Genomic DNA, 14,210 nt, shown 5'->3' with positions numbered 1-14,210 from the left:
TTAAAGAACCATAAAAATGCAAATAGTATATAATATAAAGGTCATCAATGGCAACCGCCATTTCTTTCACGAATAGTTTCCTTTAATTCAAACAAATGAATCCACATTCTGCAGACTGCAATCAAATCTGTGTCACGTAGGTTAAATCACTGGCTAAAATAACATATTTTGTTATTATTATTATTATTATTATTATTATTATTATTATTATACAGGATTTATATGGTGACAACAGTTTTCACAGTGCTTTACGATCTAAAGGGAGACAGTTGCAATACAATAAGATACAGGAGGGTTAAGAGGGCACTGTTTATAAGGGCCTACAATCTAATAGGGTGGGACAAGTGGTACAAAAGGTTATAACTGCGGGAGATGGGTCAATGGAAGAAGTTAAAGGTTCAATTATAAGTTGGAGGAGTGATAGACTTCCCTGAAGAAATTATTTTTCAGGGATCAACTAAAGGTGACCAGAGTAGGATATAGCCAGACAGATTGAGGTAGAGAGTTCAATATGAAGGGAGAGGCTCTAGAGAAGTCCTGAACCCAAGCATAAGATGAGGAGATTAGAGAGCTTGAGAGCATGAGATCTTGGGAGGCGTGAAAAGAATGATTTATGTTATATTTACAGACACGATTGGTGATATAGCTTGGGGCAGAGTTGTGGATGGCTTTGTATGTTGTTAGAATTGTTTGAATTGTTGTTTGAATTTAATTTGCTGGGCAATCAGAAGACAGTGGAGTGATTGGCAGAGAGGGGTGGCAGACACTGAGCTGTTGGTAAGATAGATGAGTCTGGCAGCAGCATTCATGATAGACTGAAGAGAGGATAGCCTATGGAGAGGTAGGCATATGAGAAGGGAGCTGCAATAGTTAAGGTGAGAGATAACAAGGGAGTGACTGAGTGGTTTCATTAGTTAAAAGGGGGTTAATTTTAGAGATGTTACAGGAGAGGTGAACTCCACAAGCTTTAGAAAGTGATGGGATTTTGGAGGTGCTGACTGGATTACACCTAGTACTCTGGCCTAAAGCCAGGGACTGATATTTGTATTATTGATCTTGATGGGAAAGTCATAAAGGAGGTCACGAGCAGGGGGGAATATTATCAGCTCCGTTTCAAGAGACAGAGTTTAAGGAAGTGGTGGGACATTCATACTGATATGTAAGTTAGTAGAAAGAGAGGAGACTAAAGGAGTGAGGTGAAGAGTACAGAGATAGATTTGAGTGTCATCGGCATAGAGATGATACTGGAAGCCATGGGAGGTTATCAATTGACAGAGAGAGGAGGTTTAAATAGTAGAGTAAAGTGCTGGGGTATGTCAATATTACAAAGTGATGCCTTCGTCCCATTGAAATATTGAAAAGAAAAGGGAGACTTATGGTGGACTATAATGGCATCATATGTGCAACTGATAGACAGTGGATATTAATATAAAATGTTTTTACTACAAAGGTTTAAATAGGTTTAAATAGTGAAGAGAATGGTTCCAAGAACAGAGCCCTGGGGGACTCCTACAGAAAGATGAAGTGGAGAGGAGGAGATAGGTAACACTGAAGGAGCATTGTGATATGAAGAGAACCAGGAAACAGTAGAATCTTGGAGGCCAAGAGAGTAGAGTTTATTAAGAAGGAGTGGGTGGTCAACAGTATCAAAGGACGCAGAGAGGTCTACTAGTAGGAGTATGGAGTAATGGGTGTTAATTTTAGCAGCTAGAAAATCACTGATGAGTTTCAGTAGGGCAGTTTCAGTAGAGTGCTGCGAGCAAAAACCGAAATGTAAGGCCCCACACACACGGTCGGTTTGGTCCGATGAGAATGAACCGAAGTCCATTTTCATCGGACCAAACCGACCGTGTGTATAGGCTATCGGTCTGTTTTCCTTCGGTCCAAAATTTTAAAACATGCTTCAAAACTGAACCGATGGACCGCTGCCCCATCGGACCAAACCGATGGTTAGTACAGAAAAGCATCGGTTCAAAACCCGCGCATGCTCAGAATCAAGTCGACGCATGCTTGGAAGCAATGAACTTAGTTTTATTCAGCACGTCGTGTGTTTTACGTCACCGCGTTCTGACCCGATCGGATTTTGAACTGATGGTGTGTACACACATCAGGCCGTACGGCCACTTCAGAGGTGAACCTATGAAAATGGTCCGTCGGACCATTCTCATCGGTTTTGTCCAACCGTGTGTACGGGGCCTAAGGGGTCAAGAAGGTTGTCTTTAGTAAGGTAGGAGTTTCGACGGTTGTAAATTAAGCATTCTAAACTTTCAGAAGTGAATGGGAGTAATTGGTTGGTAGGTTCCAGTGAGGGCTTTTAAAGTATAGGGATGACCTGTGAATGTTTTAGAGGGTAGGGGAAGGTGGCAGTAGATAGGGAGAGATTAAAGTTGTGAGTTAGAGAGCATATGACAGAAGAAGAGGGTGACTGTAGTAGTTGTGAGGGAACAGGATCCTGGGGACAACTGGTTAGGTGGGCATGTGAGAAACATTTGGTAACCTCTTTAGTAGTAGCTGATATAAAATAGGAAAGTGTCGAATGTGCTGTTAGACAGGATATGTTAAGTGGGGAAGATAACTGTACAGTGCAGGTGTCCTCACAAATTGCATCAATCTTGTTTTTGAAGTGATTGGCAATCTCTTGGGCAGAGAGTGATTTAGTGGGTAGAGGGGGTGGGAGACAAAGCAGAGAGTGAAAATTAGAGAAGAGCCAACGTGGACTGGATGACAAGGAATTAATAAGATTGACAGAGTAGGTTTGTTTGGCAGTATGGATTCAGGAATTGTATTTTAGGAGGGCAGATTTTTATAGGGTGAAGTCCTGCAGTGATTTGGTTTTTCACTTCATATTCGCTCAAGAGCACAGATATGTCTCTTGAGATTTCTGGTGTTGTCTGTTTGCCTCTGTTGTAGACAGAGATGGCATGTTAGGACAGTATATGGAATAGAATTTATCAGTAGCAAACTAGTGAAGGGAAGGGTTAAAGCAAAGGTTTCTACAAATAGTGCAGAGATGAGAGAATACACGGTCAAGGGTATTACCATCGGAATAAGTGGAAGTGTGTGTCCATTGTGTTAGGGGCCAGATTCAGAAACAACTTACGACGGCGTATCTCCAGAGTGTGTGCTGTCGTATCTTGGCGCCTGATTCAAAGAATCAGATACGCCTCACGGTTGCCAAGATACGAGCGGCGTAAGTCTCCTACGCCAAATGACCTAGATACGCCGATTCACAAACGTAGTTCCGTCCGGCGCATCTATATACGCCATTTACGTAAGTCGTCGGTCCGGCATAACTTTACCCCTCATAAAGCAGGGGTAAGTCATGTTAGGTATGGACGTCGGAAACGTCGGAACAGCGTCGTATTTTACGTTGTTTGCGTAAGTCGTCCGTTAATGGGGATGGGCGTAGGTTACGTTCACGTCGCCTAGACATTGAGCCAACATATCTTAGGGAGAAAATTCGACGTGATACTGAGCATGAGCGCGCATGCGCCGTTCGTAAAGCGCGTCATTTACGTGGGGTAACGAATCATTTACATACAACACGCCCACTACCAGCCTAGTTTGAATTAGGCGGGCTTATGCCGGCCCATTTACACTACGCCGCCGTAACTTAGAGCGCAAGTTCTTTCTGAATACGGGACCTGCTGCTCTAAGTTACGGCGGCATAGTGTATCTGAGATACGCTACGCCTGCCTAAAGATAGGCGATTCTTTCTGAATCTGGCCCCAGGTTAAGTTGAAAAGTTAAGATGTAGCTGGGCTGTTAAAATTAACAGGGATTTTAAAGTCACCAAGAATGATAGTGGGTATTTCAGAGGAGAGAAATTAGGGTAACCAGGCAAAGAAGTCATCAAAAAAGCATGATATTGGTCCAGGAGACCAATAAATCACTGATATATTGGAGGAAACAGACAAATATAGTGGGTCTCAAAAGTGGAGAGGGATTGAGGGGGAAGGGGTAGGAAGGACATGAAAAGTGTTCAGTGGGGATAGAAGGAACCCAATTCCACCTTCTTTCTGTCCACTGGGTCTGGGTGAGTGACTCCAAGGAGAGGGCAGCAGAAGAAGCAGAGTCAGAATCTTGAAGACAGTTTTCAGTAATGGCGAGTATGTTAAAGCACAGATGTTAGCTTGTTACAGAGAGAGCGGGCATTTCAGAGGGTATATCAGATTGGGAGGCTTGTTTTTGGAAGCAGGGGGATAGAAATTAAACTGAGTGGATTGGGCTGTTGCCAGAGGAGGAAGGGTGCCAGAATAGGGGGTTGCAGTCTGAAAATGGAAATGTCCCCAGAGATTAGGAGAAGAAGGAAGGTAAGGAAAGTAAGACGGTAGTGGGATGTATATGAGTGCACATATCTCACTGTTCTGGTATTTAGGTCATTAAATGGATTCGGTATTTTTGTGAGGTGATGGGTGCAGTAATAGGGAAAAGGTAGGAGTGAGGAAGATATCTATAAGCTGTGGGGTGAAGAGGATGGGGAAAGTAAGGACAATTTGAGGACAGAGAACACTAATGTGAGAAGGAAGAGTAAAGGGGAAAGAGAGTATCAGACTTCATAAGAAATTGTCAAGAAGTTGCCAGACCAGGCACAAACTTGGGCCAAATCATAAAAGGTATTTAATTCTTCGATCACTAAAGGCAAAAGGAGGTAAGAATCAATCACCAAAAATATAGACAGGTTTAAAGGATATTCCAAGCAGTAATTTACCATAAAAACATAGCAGTGTCAAATCAGTCATTTACATGGCATGGGGATTGTACATGTGGATATCAATGCTTTATTAGGAATTAAAGAAGCACAATGTTAACTGCACTAATTAACTATTGCGGTCATTTGTCACCATAGCAACTGGCTACCATTAATGAACTTCTTAGCCTTTGAACTTTAAAAAGTCAGAGTTCCCAGCAGCCACATTGGAAATGTATTAGGTTGTGAAAAGGAAAGCATAGGAAGTGCCGCTGCTATGTTGCATGGGAAAATATTAGTATAGGGCATGTATGCAGATACTGGTGCGGTAAACCCATCACTAAATGCCTTTTAGGGAGGTGGTAGGGGAAGAGAAGCATTTTTTCATCCAAATTCTGCTGCCTCTCTGCATGCACTGCCTACAGCATGCATGTGCAGCTCTTGCCAAATTTCAAGTACCATGACGCATTGCAAGTCTGACAGTTACAAGCATGACCTTCAATGGCAGAGGCATGATGGGAATTGTAGTTCCACAACAGCTGGAGGGCCACAGGTTGAGCACCCATGGTCTACAGTATCTACAGTCTTGTGAATGCTTTTGCAGGAAGACAGAACTTGAGTGCTCAATCAATTACACTGGATCCAGTAGGGGACAGAATACAATGCTATATTTTCTCTGACAAATAATTACAATTACAATTACAATTTCTGTCAGTCAAATCTGAAAAAAAAAATATATATTACTATCAATAAAATTAACGTAGATTGGGGTATTGCTCAATCTAAACTACATTGCCAAAGTACACTGTGACCAATGTTGTATAAAACCATAACAGCTCTTAAATGTAAAGGTACCTACATTTTGGTATCCCTCAAACCTGTTTTTTGAAAGATTTATGTATTTTCTATATCAACTTCAAGGCTGCATGAACAGGACCCTGTCCCCACTGTAACTTTTTTTGGCATTAGCAAAGGCTCCCCATGACAGGTTTCCGTTGCCTTTTTACCAATAGTCTTGAAGATGATCAAAATTAAGATATTAGGATCGCCCCCCTCAGACCTCAATTAGATCCTCTTGTGAATGTGTGTTTTGCAAATTTCAAACATAATTTGATTAACTCCTCTTAAATCAAACCCAGGTCGATTTTCCCATTTCTAACAGTAACCATGAGCTCAATGAGTTTCTTTCAGTCTTTTATTTTCAATTAAAATAACATGCCATGACATTGTGTGAGCTTGGTCAGTGTGGCAGTCTTTACCAAACACTTTTTAAGAAAGCAAGTGCACAATGAATTGTAAGATGTTAAAAATGATTGGACTAAAACAAACCTACATTAAAACAAGTTTCAAACAAATTTAATTTTAATTAAAAAAAATGCATATATTTTAAAGGGTATTCTATGGACGTAATCACCTTACTGTATAGTTTAGTTTTTAAACCATGTTTTTTTTAATGCCTGGAAGATTAGTAGGAAAACTGATATATATTTGCAATAGCCCCTTTTATTTAATAGTACGACAAAATAATTTTAAATATGTCACTAAACACACTTACTGGCTTCTCAATAAAAATAAAGACGGTTCCTGTTGGCAGACTTTGCCTGTTGATCAAAAGTGCCCATTTTACAAAGTAAAATAATGTTGCAAGGGGACAAGGTCTGATATTTCACAGAATCCTACACAATTATCATGCATGTGTATATAATAAAATTAATTCTGTGTCTCTGAATAGTAGCCCGCGGCAAACTGTGTACAATCAGTTTTGTATGTATAATAGATCACGGAGTTGTTCATGAATAATACAAATGCATTGAACAGATACCAGTGAGTGAGGATGTTTGTCTTTGCATGGAATCGAAGTGAACATGTAATATTGTGATAATATATATTTGATGAATTCAGGTCTGACTTGCCATTGCCATAGCCTGCTAATTTTCTGACAAGGGTTGCCACAATAATTGAGTTTCCAATAACATTATGATTATTTCCCCATGATAATTTAATTGTAAGGTATTTTTTAATATTGAAATATTGTAGCTATGTGATTATTATGCATCCTTATGCAGATTTGCAAAGTGACTTGGAGCATATCTCTGCATTTATAACTTAATTTGTTATATTATTGCACATATATTTGTGAAAAGACTCATTAATGCAAAGTAGAGAGAAAAATATGAAATTCAGAGCACATTTGCTTTTTAGTTCAAAGTGCCCTTAACGTGCATTCATTTTACCATAGCCTTAATTGTTTTGTAATACATCAGTCTCCAAATTCAGTTTTATTGAAGTTAATGATAAATAAATAACAACATTTGCGACTATGGGCTTTATTCAAATATTTTTTTTATTTTATTAGGTCAAGCCAGTATACCGGTAACTCTAGATTGCGTATGAAGGGCTGGTTGACACCGGAACACACTCATTCTTGTGTGTCACCCATGCATTTCCATATAGTCTTGTTTTGCAAAACACACAGAAATGCGAAAAAAGAAGTACAAGCACTTATTTTTCAGAATGCACCAAACCACATAGTACTGGGGTGCAGAATGTGTTTGGGGTGCTATTTCCAATTCATTGTCACCTACATACTCTTGCAAAAGTCAGCATGTTCACCTGCAGTGTGGGAAACATGCTTGGAATGTACCTTTCTGGAATGCACCGTCTTTTGGCATGACCCGACCCTGAAACTTCAATACAATTTGTGGTAACAAAGAAAGTCTTTATAGTTTTAAAAACGAATGGGGTAATTCACTAAACTGTGAAGACATCCGAAATGCAGTAAAGTAAACATGAATGAACATGTCATAGTAACATAGTAATATGTTTGTAAGGTTAAATAAAGACACCAGTCCATCCAGTTTAACCTGTATGGGCATATGTATATTTATGTCTCTAACACTTTCCATATTCCTGTATGTTGCATTCAATAAGATGCCCATCTAATGCCACATACACACGATCAGTTCATCCGATGAATACGGACCGATGGATTTTTTCATCAGATATCCGATGAAGATGACTTTCATCAGTCTTGCCTACACACCATCAGTTAAAAATTTGATCGTGTCCAACGCGGTGACGTAAAACACAATGACGTGCAGAGAAAAATGAAGTTCAATGCTTTCGAGCATGCGTCAACTTGATTCTGAGCATGCGTGGATTTTTGACCAATGGATTTTCCCACAGACGATCGTTTTTTTCTATCGGTTTTTTAACCATCAGAAAATTTTAAAACAGGTTCTATTTTTTTTTTACCGATGGGAAAAAAACGATGGGGCCCACACACGGTCGGTTCGTCCGATGAAAACGATCCATCGGACCATTTTCATCAGACAAACCGATCGTGTGTACAGGGCATTAGAGTTTTTTTAAGTTACCAACACTTCCTGCTGAAACCATAGTTTGTGAAGGGGAGTTTCACATCCTTACTGCTCTGACGGTAAAAAGAAAAAAAAATCCTCACGCAGTTTAGGGTTAAGCCACTTAGCACCTAACTTCATTGAGTGGCCATGTGTCTTCTTGACTGACCTGAGACTGAATACTTTCCTCTCAATGCTGGAATCACGATTAAATTGAAATGCCCTACCATGTGATTGAATGAAGTGAACACAGGTCTTTTGCATGTGGGGTAGATTACCTAAAGGAAAAGGGACTTTTCACCCTGCAAAGTGTATGTTAAGTATGCGCAGTAAATGTTCTTACTTAATAAAATATTGTATGTGAAGTGATTTCCATAGCATAGAGAACATATCTTTAAATACAATCGTATTTATCATTTGTTAAGAGACAGTCATTTTACCCATGCATTAATTCCATTTTTACTGCTGTTTACTGCACATCCACACAACCAGTCATTGCAGTGATCCAGGGGCCCTCAGACTGGGTTGGTAATCTTGTATGCTCAAATCTTCAGTTAATATGGCACTGCAGCTCCCATGCTGATCCACTGGGTGGTGGGCATGTATCTAAATGGACAAAACAAGCACACATCTGCCCTTGTGTGATATGGCAATGCAAAACCTTCTTGGATGCTGGTCATCAGGATGCCACCTGCAAGCCAAATGCACCTGTAAATTAATTTTGAATGATCAGTAGCATCTCACACTGATGTCAAACTAATACCATTAACACAGGCCCAAAGCCCATTGAAACATGCCCTAACTCTATTGTTACTTTGAAGAGACAATGATGCTACACTGGATATTTAAAATAAAGGTTTACTTGTAGAGGATACTGTAGATACCTAACTCTCCAGCTTCCCAAGCTGCTGAATGTTATTCTGATTAAGAGGAATCACTGGATGAAATCTGTTTCAGTACTGACACCTTGAGGAGTGTCAATCTCTTGTATCCCCCATGGAGCACAGTGGTTTCTCCCCTTGACCCCCAAATAACAACAAGACAGAGTAATGCCTTGGAGATTTGTGAGTGGAACCACTAAGAACTGCTTTGTGTATAGCCTTATAGGACATACCCTTCTTATTGAAAAATAGGAGCCTCTGCTCTTCATTTTTGGTTTAGGTAATACTTCCAATTGAAAGTGCGAATGACCTAAATATTCACAATCACAGAAACTGCTTTCAGAGGCTTGCAATTCAGATAACAAAGTGTTAAAGGGCACTATATGATGGCATCCTTATCTCGCACCCTGACCACCTCCATTCTCTACTATAGGGTATGTAATCTCCTAAATGTAAAGGTAAATGGTGGCAAACAAAATTTTCATAGTATATGACCTATTATTTATAAATCACATTACTATATCCGTGTATTACAAGGTGTGACTTTTGCGATGTATAGTATCATAGGCATTTATATTCTTTTTCAAATATTCAATATTTAAATTAAGATTTTTGCTGTCTATTGATTTAGATTTGGCTGAAATAAAATGTGCTGCATCCAAAAAGGAGCAGTGCATCTTTAAAGAAAAACCATGAATAACAATGAAACCTTTTGCTCATTTACATAAGGTGACATTTTCCAGAAAATATTGTAACATTAGCAATAGTATAATGAAATTTTGCCTATCAGCCATGCAGTAATAATATTACTGTAAAGGTAACCTGTCCATAGTTTGTTATCTAGAAAATATTCATGCCTGGAAACATATATTTTGTGAAGAGTGTCAAGAAGTATATGTTTTTTCCTTTAGTTTTTCTGAGTGACTATCCATCTTTCTCTACAGATTTACTGCATGATCACTCCCTTTACATGCTAATTATATGCAGTTCTAGTGAATTTGTTAGTGGTGACACTTTAGAAATCCAGTGGGACTGTATCTCATTATATTGCAATGTCCAGATATATCAGATATTATTAGCTGTCATTAATCTGCAAAAGAAATACTCTGTACACAGCTATAGAGAGAATGAAGGAAGCAGAGTGCTAATACCAATACCATCTACAACAGTTCCAGCCACAAAAGGTCACTGAGGGGAAATCAATATTTGGGAATAAAATATAGATAGATAAAAAGAACCTAAATAAACCATGCTGGAAAGACTTGAGATATTAGAAACATGTATAGAATTGTTGAGGTTTGCTCACCAACTCAACAGAATATACCCCTAAGTAGGTCCTACCTGATTTTAAATGTTAAATTGAAATCAGGACATATATTTGCCACTAACTTGTATATATAAGTTCTGAAGGAGATTGAGAAACTGGTGTCTTAAAATGTAAATATGCTTTATGTGGTAAAGGTTTCACATCACTAGTAAGCTTGAGGCTTGTTTGGATGATAACATAGAATACACTGGGATAATGTGGTAACTAAAACCTTTTAATTACAGACAAACCTTAACAATGTTCACAATAATAATACATTAAATTACTTTACAATACCATATTAATGAGAAAAGTGTCCATGCACTTGAACAAGGAACAGCCATAACATAACTTAGATGCAGGAATAAACACACCTTTTTTTCTGACTGGTCAAAGCCAATCCTGTTTTTATTTTGAAGGTTGAACCCAGACAGGACAAATGAGAGCTCTGTGCCCTGTACTTTTTCACTCTCCCTTAGTATTACTATAATGTAATTTACTTGGAACATGGCTTCCATACATACATGCACTGAATTCTATTTTTCTCATTTGAAAGTCAGTTTACATCCTGTAAAACTGTTGTGGGACCTTCCACTAAAGTCAGTGAAGTGCACTGCCTGCATATTGAGAAGGAACAATATAAAGGGAGTCTGTAAGACCAATATTTTTAATTATGCTGCCCCTAGAGCAAGACTGGTGCAGGACAATATATACAATTATTATCTGACATAAGCTATAAAGTGCAGTGCATTCGCTCTGAGCTCTTTCTTGCTGGTGAGTGGCAATTTGCTTCAACAACAAACTCATTTCTCTCAGGTTAACCAGCAAAGATGGCCCACTTACCAATTTAGATCATGATTGCAGAGTATGCTTTGGGCCCCATGTTGACTTCCACCTTTCAGGTGACTTTAGGTCACCCAGTGCGCTCCAGTGAGTAGCCTGCTTTTATGGTGGCTGGGTCTTATAGAGCATCTTTTAAAATAGTGTTCCTCTTTTGATGCTGCTGAGTGAATGGAAGTCAGAGAAGGAAAGGAGACTGCACTCATTTTGATTATGCCCTTCCTGTTGGGGTATCTGCTATCATTCTGCTCCATAATGAACTGATTAGTGGTTCTTTGGACCTCTTTTGAATGGTTTACTATTACAAAGGACAGAGAAAATAATGAGGGCTGGTCCACTGCATCATACAAGGATGTATCAAATATGGAGAAGGCTGGGCAAGGGGTTATATTTAAGGGCAGGCAGTTATTATACATAATTTACGACCAATCAGGTATTTATAAAAAATATTATGAAGTAGGTTGCTACATCATTTAATGTTATCAGAGTACAGTATATTGTAGTTACATGAAAAATGTTTCTTTACAATGATTCAGTAAACCCAAAAGTGATCTTTTAAACATATTTTGGCTCAGTTACCCACTGGCATCTTGTATCCCTTGAAGATGTTTCCCCCATGGAGCCTTCAACTCTTTATGCCTGACCTTCTTGAAGGTACAAGTTGCCTAAGGGGTGAGAAGCCTGCATTCTCTTAGATTGAGCCCTTCCCATTTGGAGTGTCTTTCTCTCTCTGTTAAATTAAAAATAATACTACATAAATAAACTACACAGTAGTGAACCAGTATTTATTATAATAGCCATTGTAGGAGGTCAGAATTACGACTTTAGGTGCAGAGATCTAACAAAGTTCTCAAAAGATGTTATATGATAATATAGGAAAGGAGAAGTAAATTTGGATGGAAATGTCCTTTAAATGGTTGTATTTTGGACAAGAGCAGAGGTCTCATACATCTAATTAAGGTGTATGCCCCATAATTTGATTCAGCTACATGTGTACTGTGCTTTATGCACTTTCTATATGTTTGTAACCGACGAATAGCCAAATGATTATAAAAATAAGTCGGAATGTATAAATCTTATTGGAGTATGAAGTTCTTCTATGGCAAATTCATTTCTTTAAAATCTGTTGCTTCTTTAAATTCACTTAAATGATTTGTATGCTACAGTACACAGAACAAAGTGGATCTCAGGCCTATGATAATTGAGAAAAGTGTGTAATGCAACACAGAACACTGCATTTTTTTAGGGTCTAACAACTTCGTATAAGATTAAATAGAGCTGGTCCAATGACTCTTGTTAATGGTGCAGTTCAAAACAAAATCCATTCTGCAGCACAAATTCTTACACAAAAAAACAGGTCAACTGAAATGGATTTATGAAACATAGATTAATATAAATAGAGTGGACTTTCTAGCACATTTGCCATGAATCCTGCATATCCTTATCAGTTCAGTGATCGATTTCACAGGGGATTGTGATACTGGAAAGTGTATATATATATATATATATATATATATATATATATATATATATATATATAAACAGAGAGAGAGAGAGGGATCTTTTTTTTTTTTTTTACACATCTTAATTTCATTTGATATTGTTCTTTTGATAGATTGTATATGCGCCACCTCTTTGATGAAAAAAAAAATGACTTGATTAGCATTTCAAAGCTTGACTTTAAACATAAAACACGAGTGGGCAGGTTGTTATTATAAGCAGTCAAATTCAAGCTCTCATTTTTAAAATCTATATTATCCAAATCACTAAATTATCATGCAAGGTTTAACATGCCTGTGTAATTTTAAAAGCTGTTTTAAATTTTTCAAAATCTGTAGCTTTCTTGAAAATTCCCGAAAATTCCTTGTGATCCTGACATGAATACCATTGTTCAGGCACTTCCTTTGATGGCTTAACATCTGTGTCCCAATTGTTTTTCTGTGTTGTAATCCTGTGACAGGCTTCCCTGATTGATACTGAAAGTGGTTGGACCAAACACAAATTGTGCTGATTATTATTAGGAAGACAGTCCTGAGCAATGGTGTGTAGATAATAGTGAAGTGAGTGTATGTAGACAGGATGTGGCTGAGAGAAGCTGGATAAGATCAACATTGACAGCGTCTTTTTTTGTTTTTAAACAACATACAGAACCTTCCAAGGGTCTGCTATATATTTTGGGGATTAGCAATGAATCCCATTTGCTGACAATGGAAACGGTATCATCTTTTTTCTTAGTAGCACATCTCACAGGAAGAATGACAAATAAATTCCATGGAGTCCTCCCCCCCAAATGATGTACTAGACCCTTTGAGACTTGTATGGTTTTTAAGGTGGTACCTTAGGCAAACAAAAAAAAGTGTGGGGCCCACAGAAAATCTATACCAGACCCTGCATTCTCATACAGATTTTAAGGGGGGCTTCATGATAAAAACAAGCATGAGGTTTCCCTAAAAATACATACAGGGCTCTTAATCTGAGCATGCAGCCTGGGTAGCCAGGAAAGGGGGAGGACATGCATGCTTGTCCTCCCCTCTTCTAAACCAACCATATCAGGCCACATGCCCTGAACATGGGGGGTGCCTTGACCTAAGGGACCTTATTTTGATGAGAACAAGAACCTCCTCCCCACAGGCCCAGCCAGTGATTGTGGGGGTCTGTGGGTTGGAAGGCTTATTGGTGGGTGGGGGCCCCCTTAAAAGTGCCCATACTCATTCACAAAAAAAGTTTTAACCTAGGAATAGAGACAGGCAAAGTACTTTATTAAAAATAAAAATGCCCCTCATTGTAAATGTATTGTCAATCGTGATGGTCTCTATCCTCAAACAACCCAGCACACACAACTGATCCTAACATTATCACCAGCCAAATGACAGCTCCCCAAGCTGTCTTCAGCTATACAACGGAAGGGGTGACATCACTTAAGGGTTGACATCACTGACCAAATATGGCCATGTTCAAATATGGGCAGTGGTCATATATTTGGGCAGTGATGTCACTGATATTCCCACATCTTTGCTTAAAGGAGTGGGGATTCCCTGTGAAGTCAATAGTTCCTAAGGACACTGCAAATGTCAGCTTTCACAGCTTGGTAAAAATAGCATTTTATGAAATTGAAAAAGAAAAGTGATTTTTAT

The sequence above is a fragment of the Rana temporaria genome, chromosome 5, assembly GCF_905171775.1.
Source record: "Rana temporaria chromosome 5, aRanTem1.1, whole genome shotgun sequence".
NCBI classification, from domain to species: Eukaryota; Metazoa; Chordata; class Amphibia; order Anura; family Ranidae; genus Rana; species Rana temporaria.
Note: the sequence above shows the minus strand (reverse complement) of the source record.